General features: G+C 36.6%; 1 pseudogene; it reads right to left on the bottom strand.

The window, feature by feature from the left end:
• Positions 1 to 12,755: 12,755 nt before the first annotated feature.
• Positions 12,756 to 13,699, bottom strand: LOC106008355 (olfactory receptor 6C75-like; annotated as a pseudogene).
• Between the last annotated feature and the right edge of the window lie 1,938 nt (positions 13,700 to 15,637).

Raw genomic sequence — 15,637 nt, 5'->3', positions numbered from 1 at the left:
TGTAAATAGGGAGGACTGGAGGGGTTGAAGGGAGGGCTGGACAAAGGTGGAAAATAAGAACCAAGAGAGACTATGTAAATATGCAAATTTCCAATGATGAATGTCATTATATTGTATTTCTAAAATGTACCAATTAGTAGAATGAATAATTGATAAAGTAAAATAGGAAGAAAAGGTTCAAAGGGGTAGGGGTAGTGGGAGGGGCAGGGGAAAGGAAAGAAGGGAAAGGAAAAAATGATGAGAAATGGAAAAAATGGAAATAAATCTTTGTAAATAGGGTAGGGTGGAGGGCGTGAAGGGAGGGCTAGGAATGGGGAAAAAATAAGAACCAAGATGCATTATATAAATGTACAGTTCCCAACAAGAAATGTAATTGTGTTGTATACCTATAATGCACCAATAAAAGAACAATACAAAAAAAAAAAAAAGAAAGAAATCAGCTTGGCAACACAATACCTTGGATTTGAGAAATATCTTTGAGACAAACAAAAATGGAAAGAAAATACCTAAAATATATAAGATCCAGTGGTAACTGGAAAATTTTAAACAATTAATGGTTAAGTAAAAAATGATTATAATTAAACAATATCCTTAACTACATCCTTGAGGAACAAAAAATCCCTTACATCTGAAGTTAGAAGAAGGAAGAAAATAATGATGTAAAAATAAGTAAATTAAATATGGACTGAAAGATTGTAGGGAACAGGGGAAGGGGACATTACCAGAACCTCTGCAGTGAGTCCTGGTCTCCGGTGAGCCACGGCAGCACATGGTGAATTACAGGAAAGGTAGAAAAATGAGACTGAGAAGAAGCTGAGCTTTGGGTCTGATCAGTGCAGCTCTGGACGGCAAAGACAAAAGCCCCCCAGTTTACCACACGTTTTATTCAGTACCTCGTAACAAATGACTTGCAGAGAATTCAGTACATGGGGAGAAACAAATGTAACAAATGACTTGGAGAGAGTTCAATAGTTCACATTGGGATAAACAAGGTGTAACAAAAGGCTTGCAGAGAGTTCAGTACATCTCGGGTAAACAAGATGTTAACAGTCCAAGAACAATGAGGAACTGAGCAGATGTTTGTTCTCCCAGGATAATTTCAGCTCCCAGGATGTTTCTTGTCCTGGAGAATCACAGCATCACTGGATCACTGAAGTCTCAGTTGTGACCGGAGGCCAAACTGAAGTTATTCTGTAGCTGGGCTGTAGGCAAGAGAACTAGGTTAACCAAATGATTTTTCCCGAATTATGTAGCATTGCTCCCAGCAAAAGATAATAGGAAAAAAGGTTGATTTTCAAGAGATAAAACTTGAAGTTATTTTCCTACAATAAGAAAAAAGAGCAAATAATTAAATAAAATCAGTGAAAGAGAAGACAAAACACATACCACTGAAGTAAAAATGGTAAAAACAACTGCACAATTATAGGCCACATGCTGGGTAACTCAGAAGTAGGTAAAGTTCTAAAGATATACAGATAGAGACTGAATCAGAAAAAGAAAAGAAAAACTACCATGAAGATAAATAAGGATTTTGAAACTAAAATTAAAAGTGTCCAATCAAATATTTCCACTTCTAAAAATTTTACTACCTGTCAATAGTCTCAGACTGTGGAACATGCCTGCAGCAAATTGGCTTTTGAGAGATATTTGATATCCAAATTATATGTCTTCAAACTCACTTAATGAGGCCACATTAACCTGATATCAAGGTCAGACAAGAACATCACATAAAAACCAGTTACAGAAAAATATCCTAAATGAACATAAGTACAAACATTTTTAATTAAAGTGTAGCAAACTGAATTCAATATTACATTAAAAGTATAATTCAGAGAGAAGCTGAGCCAGTCCCAGCACCTGGAAGGAAGCTCCCCCGCCACCACCCCAGGCTTCTAGGGCAGAGAAGCTGAGCTGGTCCCAGCACCCGGAAGGAAGCTCCCCCACCACCATTCCATGCTCCTAAGGCAGAGAAGGTGAGCCACGCTGGTGCCAGAAGCACCTCCCACAATTGGAAATGAGATGACACATGAACAAGCCTCAAAAACAGACTTCAGAATCACCTACAGCAACCTCAAAGGGAAACTAGATGGAACACTCTGATACTCAACCACCTGGACTCTCTGAACTGGCAACAAAACAGGATCTGGGAAAAATGTAATCAGAAATAATTACTCAGGTAACAGCAAAGATTGTGCTCACAGTGCAAGACATGATTCATAAATCTAGAGAGGACACAGATAAAAATTAGAGGAGCTGAGGAAAATGATGGAATCCCAACATAGGAAACAAATGGAATCCACAAAACAGATACAAACAGATTTCCAGTAGATTAAAAACACCATCGAAAGTCTGCGCAGCAGAATGAACCAATGTGAGGATAGAATTTCACATATAGAAGATAAGATTGCAATTAGTGAGGAGGAAAAGAAAAATTGCTTTGAAATTGTAAGGGAACAGAAGAAATCATCCAGCAGCTGCTAGATGATGCAAAGAAGAATAACATAAGACTGAATGAAGTCAATGAAGAAAGAGGAGAGAGTGCAGATGACATAAAAAATCTCTTCACAGAAGTGATGGCAGAAAACTTCCCAAGGAGGGGAAAAGAACTTGACATACAGATAAGTGAGGCATATAGGACTCCAGCTAGCCTTAATAAAAAAAAATCTACACATAGGCATGTAATAGTTAGGATTCCAGAAATCCAACAGAAGAACAAAATTCTACAAGCAGTGAGAGAAAAGAAACAAATCACATACAAAGGAAAGCCCATCAGAATCACAGCAGACTTCTCAGTGCAAACCCTCAAGGCAAGAAGTGCTTGGAGTGATGTATTTCGAGCCCTAAAGGAAAACAGCCTCCAACCCAGATTGATGTACCCTGCAAAACTAACTTTCAAAATTGATGGAGAAATAAGATACTTTGATGATAAAGAGCATCTCAGGAACTTCATGAATATCAAACTGGTGCTCCAAAAAATTTTAGACAATACCCTAGGAAAAGACAATGAGGATCACAACCCCAGAAAACCCAGCAGAATGAATCTATTGGGTGTGACAAATTAAACGCAAAGGGGGAGAATCCAACAAAAAGAAAAAGTCATGATAAAGCTTTTAAAACTTTTAACTTCATCTCCCTAATGAGGGTATAATTCAATCTTGTTATTGTACTGATTAGTATTTTTCTGATTCTAGAGTTGCACACCTTTCCTTGTGCTATACTGGCTATTTATCATCTTCTTATGTCTACTTTTTAATTGGGTTGTCTATTAATGAGTTGTAAGAGTTCTTTATATATTCTGGTCATATGCTATATGCATTGTAAATATGATCTGTTTAAGGACTACTTTTCATTTTAATGATGTCATTTAAAGTTCTAAATTTTGATAGAATCTCATTTATCAATTTTTTTTCTTTTATATATCACGTTTTTTGTATCCTAGGTAGTTCTTACCCTAAATTCACAAACATTTTCCGTTATAATTTCTTCTTAAAGTTTTATACTTTTAGGCTTTCTTATTTAGGTTCATAGATCCCTTCAAGCTATTTTCTATTACTTTTTTTTTTTTTTTGGTACTGGGGATCGAACTTGGGTCCTTGCACTTGCACAACAGGCAGTGAAACCTTCAAGTTATTTTCATGTATGGAAATAAAGGGTTGAGTTTAATTTTTTATATACGGATACCAGGTTTTCTAGTGTCATTTGCTGAAAACACTATCTCTTCCTTGGCTCTTGAATTGAGTTTATATTCTATAAAATGCTAATGTTTAATAATCTTTCAAAACTCAGTGGACCATATATGTGTGGTTCTATTTCTAGATTCTCTGTTTTATTCCAATGATCTATATGTCTTTCCTTACACCAACACTGCCTTGACTACTGTAGCTTTAGAAGAAGTCTTAAAATTAGGTAGTAAACATCTTCCAACACTGTTCTTTTTCTTTTTCTTTTTTCTTTTTTTTAACTTTTCTACATCCTTTGTACTTCTACATAACTTTTAAATTTCAATATCCAATTCTTCATATATAGCACATATACACAGACCTGAATTTTTATATATACCTTTTGTTGTCTAATCCTGCTAAAATCAAATACAAGTTCTAGGGGCTCCTAGAGATTTCTTAGTATTTTCTCTGTAGATGATCATTTCATCTACATGTAAAGATTTTACTTCTGCCTTGCCAATCCTATCCTAATTGTGTCATTTTATTGCCAGACTATTTTGGTTGGGCCTGGATTTCAAAGTTTAATGGACAGATAAAGAGTAAGCATATCTGCCCTTGTTCCCCAATTTAAGAGGAAAGCATTGTATCCTCTCCATTCATATAAGTCATTCTCACTGGAAGTATGGAATACATGTCTTTAATCTGTTGAGAAGGTTCTGTTTTACTTCTAGTCTCCTGATAGCTTTTACTATGAACAGCTGTAGAATTTAGTCCAATACTTTTTCCCCAACTACTGACAGGATCATATGGCTTTCTCCTTTCCTCTGTTAAAATGATGACTTTTGGGGGTGGATCTTCCAATGCTGAACCAACACTGCCATCCCTATAATAAAACCACTTTGTAGATACTGCCAGATTTGACTTCTAATAGTTTGTTTTGTTAAACAAATTTCTATCTATGTTCATACTTTTTTCTTCTATTATCTTTATCCAGATTTAGTATTAGCACAATGTTGATTTCCTAAAATGAGGGGAGAAGTGTTCCTTCTTTTTTCTGCTTTAATGATTTGATATAATTTATCAGTTAAAACGTATATGAGCCTGCTGTTGTCATATAGGTAGGTTTTCAAACTAGGAATATATTTTCTTTAATAGGTGCTATTCAAATTTTATATTTCCTCCAGAGTTAGTTTCATTAATTTGTCTTTCAAGATACTTCTTAGAAGTTGTCAAATTTATTTCAAAACAGATTTTTGTAATATGCTTTCTATATATCCTTTTCAATTCTGTAAAATTTGTTGTAATGTCTCCTAGATCTTGATATTGTAATTTAAAAAAATGTATAATTGATATTGTGTAATAGGAAGAAAAGGTCTATATGAGCAGGGGAAGTGGGAGGGGTAGGGGAAAGGAAAAAAGGGTAAAGAAAAAATATGAGAAAATGAAAAAAATGGAAAAAAAGTCTTTGGAAATAGAGAAGGGTGGAGGGGGTGAAGGGAAGGCAGGAGAATGGGGAAAAAAGAAGAACCAAGATACTCATGCAGTGGTACAAGAGCCCAATGATGAATGTAACTATTTTTATACCTAAAATGTACCAATAAACTTAATAGAAAAAAAAGTATAATTCACCATGAACTACTGGGACTCATCTGAGCTATAAAACTGTATCCAAACATAACATAAATCTAATACACCACATGAAAAAAATGAAAGCAAAATTCATGTAATAATCTCAACACCTATAGAAGAAGAACATGGTAGAATTCAACCTCATTTTATATTAAGATTCTCAAGGAATTAAGTATAGAAAAAATGTCTCACAACACTAGAATAATGTTTCTCTCTCTTATCTCATAAACTCAAAACTAACTTCGTACTAATAATGAAAAGAGGAAAGCTTTTCTTCTGAGATAAGGAAAAGTGACTGTCTCAGTCACTTCTCCATCAATGGAATATCAGACACAACACCACAAATTAAAGGAGGAGAGTTTTATTTTGACTCATGCTTTTTAGGAGTTTCAGTCCACATTCAGCCAGCTACACGGCAAGAAGGGCATGGTAGAAGGGTCTGAGCAGGAGACAGCTGCTTGCCCAAAGGCCCCCAGAAGAAGAGAAAGGAGGAGCTGGGGACAAGAACACACCTTTCCAGGCCATGCCCACAGGAAACACCTCCAACCAGGCCCCACATCCTAACAGCACTGTCAGCTGCTGGCCTGACATGGATGAATCCACTCATGAATATAGCACCAGTTGGCTTTCATGAACAGGGATATTTGGGGAATATTTAGATCTGAAGTACAACATTCTTCTCCTGGCCACCAAAAGACTCATGTTCATTGCTCTATGCAAAATAAATTGAGTCCATCTCTAAGAGTTACCAAAATTATAACAGTTTTATCACTGCTAACAAATCCAACTCCAAAGTCTCCTCTGAGACTGAATGCAAACTCTTAGCTGTGAACTCCTGTAAAAATAAAAACAAAAGTCAAACGTTTCCAATATACAATGACACAAGGGAAGCATTTCCATTTCAAAAGAAATAGGGGACTAGAAAAGAATCAGTCCAAAACAAAAGCAAATATTAAATCCTGCCCTTCCATGCCCAGCATCCTCAACAGGTTGTGGTGAGACAGGAGCTCCAAATGGCTTGTGTGGCCTCATGCCTATTGCACTGCAGGCTGCAGCTCTCATGACCTCTCTCTTGGAGTGACTCTACCTCTGCCTCTGGCTTTTCTCAGCAGCTGTTCCACATACCTTGTCTTTCCAACTTCCTGCAGTCTCCATTGCGTTTTTTGGCTTTACTCTCACAGCTTCACTTACTACCTTCTCAGGGAATACTGCTTGGATTCCCAAGGCTTTCTCTGAAATCTGAATAGAAGCCTCCATGACCCTATAACTTTGCATTTTGCCTACCTGAAAAATCAGCATCACATGAGAAGTGCTAAAATCTGCCACTAACTCCAGCATAGTCCTTGCTGCAGTTGGCTTTCAGTGCCTGTATGGCTGAACATGAGGAAATCCTTCCTTCTGTGGTCCTGTATTACCAGGGAGCCCCGGGGCTTTATTTTCAAATGCAGCTTTACAGTTTTGCACCCTTGAGCATGGGAATGGTGAAATCCTGCTGTTTCCTGAGATGATTTCAAGTCACCTTTCCTAGTGTGTCTCTTGGCATGCAATCCTAGTTAGCTCTAGATAGATAGGATTTTACTTGCTCTTCATCAAGTGTGTTTTATTTTGTTTTTATAAATAGGTGTATAAAATTAAGTTAAGAGTGTTGGCCTTAAAATTATCTAATCTATGCATCATGCAAGATACTTGACTTCTTTTTATTTGTTATTTATTTATTTATTTACTTTTTTTGGTACTGGGGATTGAACTTGGGTCCTTGTGCTTGCACAGCAGGCATTGAAACCACTGAGCTAAATTCCCAGCCCACTTGACTTCTTTTTAATGCTATTTGCAGCAACCATTCACTCCTTCACTTCAACATTGATAAACACAAACATTTATATAGTCCTTTTTTCCTTATTTTCGATGTACATCTGACTAAATGCCCCGAGAATTACCCATGCCACAGCCTAAATTTTGGGCTACACCAAAATTTCCTCCACCAGATTAATTAGTCCACCACTCTTAATCTTCTGCAAAGTCTCAGGACATGGCAAAATGTAGACAAGTTTTTCTGCCTGAGTATAAACCACATGGCCCTCATTCCATATGCCATGAGTCCTTTTTCCCTAATGAACACCCTTGAGTTTGTCCTTTATGTTCAAAGTTCTATCAGGATTCCAGTTTTCTAAGTTCTAACTACTATTGTACACCAACAATTGCTCACAACATTATAGGACTACTTTGACCCATTTCTTACAAACTTTTCCAAACTCCTCCCACAATACTCTTGTAAAAGTCTTTGAAACACATGATGAGATGTGGTTACAACAATATCCTACCTCTCTGGCTCCAAAATATCTTAGTCACTTTCTTATAATGGACAAAAATACCCAACACCCAACTAAAGGGAGGAGAAGTTTATTTTAGCTCATGGATTTAGAAATTTCAATGCATAGTCAGCTCTCTCCAAGGAAGGAAGAGTATGGAAAGGCATAGAGCATGGAATTCAGAAGGGCATGGAAAGAAAACCTGTTCACCCATGGCCGGCAGGAAGCAGAATGAGAAAGGAAGAAACAGGGGCAAAAATACACCCTTCTTGGTCATGACCCCATAACCCACTGCTGACTCTTCATGGAGACCCTTCCCTCAACTATGCAGAGACTATACCCAATGCCTGTCATAAAATACAGGTGACATGACAGCAGAAATCATAGCTGCTAAAACCAGAAGATGAAATGACCAATCACCCTGTATTTCAGGACTTTCAATTGAGTTGCATTTTATTGAAGTTGTGAAACAAAATTCTAAACTACTTGAATTATGTCTCTATTCTTGAAATCTCAATTAGATCTAGCTAGATGGGATTTTATTTGTCCTTCATCAGGTTGATTTTATTGTTTTTTGATTATTAGGTATATAACGTTCAAATAAGTGTTGATTTTAAAATTATTTCATATACATAATATATAGACTCATTATTTATAAAGATAAACTATGTTTTGAAATATATATATGTTATTTTTTAAAAAGGTGAAATCCTTTCAAGCAATTGTAAAAGGAAGAGATTTTTAAAAATGTTTGGTATGTAGAAGGCATGATATTAGAGGTATAAGTACAAAACTAGATATAAAATATTTTGAATGGTTAAAAATAAGCACTGAAAATCTGCCAACTTCAGAAAATTTTTCTAACTCAGATCATAGATTAATAGGTTAATATTTCTTATAAATAAAAACTGCAATATTGAGAAAAATGTGATAACATGATAGAAAAAATAAAGAAAACATATGAGGAAAGAATTCATAAATATAAAATGCAAGAATCTGGTGGGTATTTTATGAAATACCAAACTTACAATAAAAGCACCAATTGAATAAATTAAATCACTTTTTACATATCAGTTTGGCAAAACCCATAATTTTGAAAAGATCTAATAGGCTGTGGATGTAAACTGCTATTATAAGTGCAGAATATTGTAATTATATTGAAGGAAATGTTTCAGTTAAATGTTTCAATGTTCTTGGAGCAGCAATTACATTTCTGAGACATATTCACACATAAGGACATGCATACACAAAAAACTCATATTTAAAGTATTTGTAAGGTTTATTTCCTACAACACCCTTTTGTAAGAGGAGACATTTTAAAAATTTGTCCAACACTAAAAAAGCTGTAAAATATAGAACATTCTAGAAAAATAAAATGAGAAAGTAAAATCCTTTTTAATCCCAGAAATTGTTGAACAATCTCCACTACATTTAATTAAGATGTGAAAATAGTCAACTCACATTATGGAGTGCATGAACATAAATATTTCTTCTAGGAAGAAGAATAAATCACTGTTCATTTTATTTGTTTCCCTGAACTTGTCCTACAATGAAAAATAAAGATACAGAGAAAGCACTGAATGTACGAATGAAAAAGCACTGTGAGTTGTCTACCAATGAAACCAAAATAGGGTATCTAGAAAGAGTGAAGGATTGAGATTTCAGAATATGTCCCTTCTTAGAATAGTTTTGGTTTTGAAACATATGACACATATATATTTGAAGTAAATTAGAGCAGCGTGAATTAGGTGCCATGACCATATAATCACACACTAGTGTGTGACACTGTCAGCAGGCAGAGTGAAAGGCACCAGGGGTGAGGAGGATCTGGAGCCCTAGCACTCTGTGGGGTTAGGGGCTCTTCCTGAGGACAGTGACATGCAGAGAGGGCCTGGCCCTGGCAAGGAGCAGCACAGCCTGGGTGACACAGAGCCATGGTCTCTCCAGAGGAGAGGTGTGGTGGTTTGTGGTGGTTTGTGGGGAGGAGCAGGGCAGGCCCTCCATGGCAGGACAATCAAACTCACACTAACTGACAAAGAGAGACCACAGGGACAAGAGAGGGCCAGGCCAAATGGTACATGTAGGTTAGGAGAGGGATTTGCCTCCTGTTCTTCAAGCAAGAGAAAGACATTTGTCTCTGTGAAGCAGGGCAGAGGTTGGTTCTGATGCACATTGTGAACCTTCTCTGGCTGTGACATGGGGACACCATGGAGGACATTTTGAGAGGAGGGAGAAGACCCTGGATGAATAGGCTCTGGTCTCTAAAACATGGACATGAAGGTGTCAGGTGTTGGTGCTGTCACTGAGATGAAGTGAGCTGATGCATTAAAAAATAGATCAGTGGCAAAAATGACACCTGGTTAAGGATTCCCTATGAGCTGTGATATAGGGGATGGGAACAGGGATATTGCCAGAACCTCTGCTGTGGGTTCTGGCCTACTGAGAGCCACTATAGCACAGGGGAAAGAATAAAGAATAAAGACAAGAAACTAGACTTGCAGTGAAGCTGAGTTTTGGAGCATGATCTGTGCTAATGAGGGCACCAAATCAAAGACCCCCAAGTGCATCCAGTATTTATTGAATACAATCATGGGAAGGAATAGGGAGCTGGATATTTTTTGAAGGTATCTAGTGAAATACTGCCTAACACCCAGCATGATGGCATGAGGCAGGGCTGTCAAGGAGTAAGCACTGCTTATCTTAATTGGATAGAACAAACTGGTACTAGGACTGGATGCAATTAACAGGCAACCCACCAGGTCAAAGAGAAGCCATAATTCAGGGGAAGCTGTTTCAATTGGGGTCACACTGACCTCAGCTGCATGTTAACTCAGTAGAGCCCTGCCACTTCACAGATCAGGGCCTGGGTTTCTGTGGCAGCCATTGATGGAGTGGCTATACTCACCCAGTCCACCATCTGACATGACCATTTGAGTCATGTAGGGCTCCAGTCTGACTCCTGATATAAAACAATATAGCTGAATTATCAAAGGTAAGAAGCACGTGCCACTCACAGCTCTGTAGTACTGGGCAGGAATGTCTACCACACTGTGATGGAGAATAAGAAGGAGAATGCTAATGGGCAAGGGTTTCAGACTTAAACAGTGATCACAATATAGTGTTTTCCCCTTAAGGTGGATAGAATAAAGCTGAGTTCAGTCTTTATGCAGTATGTTCCACAATTTAAGCTTTAGCATAACAACCACTGATATGAACAGATCTTTTGTATGAAATTTCAGTTCAAAAATATTTCCAAGAAAGATATCAGTAAAATCCATTATCCAAAACGTGAATGTAATAATTTTATTTTGGTAAATTTCTACCACATAATAATATATAAGCAAAGTAAATGTTTAAAATAATTTATAAAGTTGGGAAAGTGCTTACAAATTTATGTTTCCTTTATACACTGACAAGCCAGTTGATATAAATACACGTATTAATCTATTGTTAAGATCTATAAATGTACTTTTAAGTAAATATCTTCTCCATAAACTATTTCTTTTCTGTTTTGCATGTTGTAAATTTTATCCAAATATTTTGCCAGTTTTATAATCAAAATGTAATTGGAAAAATTTTCATTTGGAATTACATACATCAACTCACATATGCATTTTCATTGATCCTGTTACTCTTTTGTATAAAGATCTCATCAGTGTAGTTTTTGAAACTCCACGATGATCTCCTCCAATACATCCTACCTAAAAATGTGATTATTACTATTACCAAATTTGGCTTTTTTCCAGAGAAGTCACATTTATTGCAAGCTTTGAAGGTAAGATCTCAGAGTTTCTAAAATAAGCTATTAGGATAAAAATGAGTGAGTGAGAAAGTCCTTTTTAAAATGTTTGTAAACAGCAATTGTAGCATAACACACATTATTCCTTATAAACTCCCTAATACCACCTATGGCAGTAGATTTCTCCTAGTGAAAAAGAAAATATTTAGAACTTTGTAATGAGTAAATGTTCAGAGGCTGACAGGCTTAAATATATTCTAATGAGTATAATCCAAGATATAATTATCTATAACCCAAGGGGTTAGATTTTTTAAAAATAACACCATTTTTGGGAAAAGGATATATGCCATCAGTTGGGATTTCATAAAGAAATATTTAACCACTTATAGTGATGTTTTAATTATTTTGTGGATAGTTTGCACACAACTTTGATATTCTGGTAGAAAGTTAATGGTTGGAAAAGATGTTGATATTTCATATGCTCACTTTCATATTTACAAGTAAAAGTTATTTTCATTATATAGTCGTTGCTATGGAAAAAATATTTTCCATCTCTAGTTTAACAGAGGACTAATATCTAGAATATATTTAAAAAACAAAAAAATACCATGGAAAAAAGTATCCAACCAATACCTCAGCTAATTAACTGAACAGACACCTCTCAAAACAAAGTATATGTAGTTAATAATTACACGAAAAATGCTCAACATCTTTAGCTCAGAGGAAAAGGAAATTAAAATTTTGTTGGGTTTCTATCTCACCTAGTCAAAACAGCTATCATCAAGAATAAAAATAAGGTGAGGATGCATGGATAAAGAAAACTTACACAGTGAGAATTAAATTAGTACAGCCACTATTGAAATCAGGGTAGTGATTCCTGAAGAATTAAAAATAGTGTTACTATTTGTTCTTGTGATACAATTTCTCAGACTATTTTTAAAATAATTAAAACTAGCAATGTTTATATTAAAAAATAAATCATAATCAATGACACAGGATAGAGTCTGCCTCTGGCTCCTCATATAAGGGTGTTATTTATTGAGTGTATTTTTGAAGTAGAAATGATAAGGGCTATTTGAAACTGCCCTGTGTAACAGATTTTTGGCCCAGGTTTTCTGTTACTTTAACAATTATGTAAATATTTAACTGAGGTATGCAAGATTTAACCAGTCTCTTCCACTTGTGAATCCCTTCTAGGCAGGAATCTTATGTTATTAAGCTTTCTATCATTGTGATATTGTATTAAGACATTCATACACAAAGTATAGACTAGGCTTTCAGTAAAATTCAAAACAAAATTTAGAGTACAAAAGTTTACTATATTAAATATCATCAATTTTATAATATAATTTCCAATGCTTAGCACTTGCCAGTGAGATTTTAGAACTCTCTACATTTTTCAATTTCATTGATAACTCAAAACTTCTCAATCTTTCCAGTGAAGAAAAATATCTGTTGTGCGAGAGATTTCCTGAAAGCTTTCTTCACCTTCTCAGGGTGTAGAGAGGGTTTACCAGAGGGGTGACCACACAGTAGAACATGGACACTATTTTACCAATGGTGAAGTTGTACTTGGCCAGAGGGCAGATGTAGGCAAAGATAATGGTGCCATAGTAGATGGTAACCACAGTGAGGTGGGAGGCACAGGTGGAGAAAGTTTACTTCCAAGCCTGTTGGGAAGCCAGCATGACTACTGTGGCCACTATATTGGCATAAGAGGAGATAGTGAGAATGAAAGAACTCAGAATCAGAACAGAGGTACATGTGTATCCCAGGGTCTCCACAAAAAAATGTGCCTGAGCAGGAGAATTTGAAAATGGCGTCTGAGTCACAGAAGGAATGGTTGATCTTCAGTCAAAAATTTAGATGAGAGATAAGTATGGTGGTGGGGAGAGGGGCAAAGAAACCTCCAATCCAGGATCCAGTGGAAAACTTCAGGCAGTTGTGAGCATTCATGAGAAGTGTGTAGTGCAGAGGGCTGCATATGGCCATGTACTGATCATAGGCCATCATGGCTAGCAGGATGTACTATGTAGCTCCCATGGAGAAGAAGAAATACAGCTGGGCAATGCATGCAGGAACAGAGATGGTGACAGCTTCAGAGAGGCAGGTGGCCAGCAGCTTAGGCACTGTGGCTGTCATGTACCAGATCTCCAAGAAGGACGGATTCCCTAAGAAGGTGTACATGAGTATCTGGATGGTGGGGTCCATGAGAATGATGAAGAGGATGAGGGTGTTCCCCAGGAGGGAGAGCAGGTACACAGTGAGGAAGGTCACAAAAATGTGAACTGCAGGGAGGGAGAGGCCCAGAGTCCCAGGAAAATGAACTCTGTCACTGTGGCGTGGTTTGCTCCATCCATACCTCATCTGCTCTGATCTGGGAGGATCAACAGCACCAAATGATGGTAGATGACCAAGGAGTTAAGAATGGAAAATTTGTATTCACTTATTTCATGTTGTAATGGTCTCTAATAACAGCAATTGATGCTGTTAAAATGTGATCCACAGTTGTCTGAACCCTTTAGGAGGTTTGTCTCATTTGACTTTCAAGATAATTTTTCAGTGTGAATATTCTAATAATGTCCAACTTTAGGAATAAAGACCTCCCAGAGTGAATAGTTATTACACAGCTGCATCAGCCTTTTAAGTTCTGATGCCGTCCTTTGCATCCCAGGAATGGTGTTGTCAGAGACCAAGCTGAGGCTTAATCCATGACTGTGGGAGAGCTGGGGTTGCTCTCTCTTGGAGGACATCACGTCACAAAGTCCAGAGGGTGACGGGGAAACCAGAGATGATGCTGGCAGGGTGAGCACATGGGAGACAGTCACAGGGGTTACAGGTTATCATGCCAGAGAAAGTGCTGCCTGCAGTTGTAACTCTAAATCCCTTATGGACACTGTGAGGGGAGGTGCAAGGGTTTGTTGTGAGCAAGTCCTACATGGAGGGCATGGAGCAGAAGGAGGAAAGCACTGCATATGCAGATGGACTGTACTTAAGTACACGTTACCATCTCTGGCCAGCCTTACAAATCATCTTACACTCTTTTCACACTCTGATTAGGAACTGTTTGGGAGGTACTTGTTAAAAGAAGTCAGAAATCTTGTGTTCAGAGAAAGACAATCCCAGTCAGTGTTGTCATATCTTTTAGTATCAACCTACCTGAAGAAGTATAAAATATATTCAACCATGGTGGGCATAAGAAAACTGCACTTGCTTATGATAAATACATTTTTAAATGATGTAATGCATATGCTATAAAGACAGTGACTTAATATCTTCATATCAAAGGAGAACTTTGAATATAATGTGAAACCATGTGACTTCCTCTCTCTGTATATTTCCTCCTTTACATTTTTATTAGGCTATGTCATGTGTAGGGACCGAACAATCACAGTGGACCTAAACATTATACATCATAAACATAACCTAAGCATAATATCAACTATAATAATGAAAACATGGAGAAGGAAGTTCAGAAGCAGAGGGATTGAAGTGGGTGGGAGGAGTGGGGATTAAAAATGCAAACAAGCTGTGTTATGTATGTATTCCTACTCAGAAAAATCAATGTAAACTTCATGTACTGCACACATTCACTAATAAAACTTTAAAAAGCTATTCACAAAATTTAAAAGTGAAATCAAAATGTATCAAATACCTATATGTATATAAGCAGAAACATTTTAAATCTACTGGTAAGAAATTGGTAAGTGTCTTGAAGACATAGCCATAGGCAAAGACAACCTGAAAAGAATCCTAATTGAATGAGAAAATCAACAGAGACTATATTCAATTAAAAAGTAACTTTTTCTCAGCAAAGGAAACAACCAACAGAGTGAAGAGACAATCTATAGAGTTGAAAATTTCTTACAAACCATATTCAGACAGAAGAGAAGTATTGACTCCATACAAGAAATACAAACATTATGTCCTGCAAACACATGCAAAATGTAGGAATCAAGGATTAGGTGGAGGGAGGAGAGAGGGAAGGGAAAGGGATGACAAAGGAATTAAGATGTGTTGGGTACATGTTCTAACTTCCCAAAAGGAATGTAAAATTTTTGTACTACACATGTGTACTAATGAATGAAAATAAAAAAGGGAAAACAAATTTGAAATTTAAAAATTAGATATCCAAAAATAAAATAACCAATTACAAATGAACAATTTAAACATACAGACTTCAAAGATGAAGACATAAATAGCTGATATGCATGAAAAAGTGTCCAGCATTTTTGGCCATTAAATAAATGCAAATTAAACAATATTGAGATTCCACTTCACTCCAGTAAGAATGGCTA

Source organism: Heterocephalus glaber, unplaced genomic scaffold, assembly GCF_053883595.1.
Source record: "Heterocephalus glaber isolate CG9 unplaced genomic scaffold, H.glaber_assembly_v1.0 deba00001462, whole genome shotgun sequence".
Lineage (NCBI taxonomy): Eukaryota > Metazoa > Chordata > Mammalia > Rodentia > Bathyergidae > Heterocephalus > Heterocephalus glaber.
The sequence above is the reverse complement of the archived record's forward strand: the minus strand, read 5'-3'. Positions and strand labels throughout refer to the sequence as shown.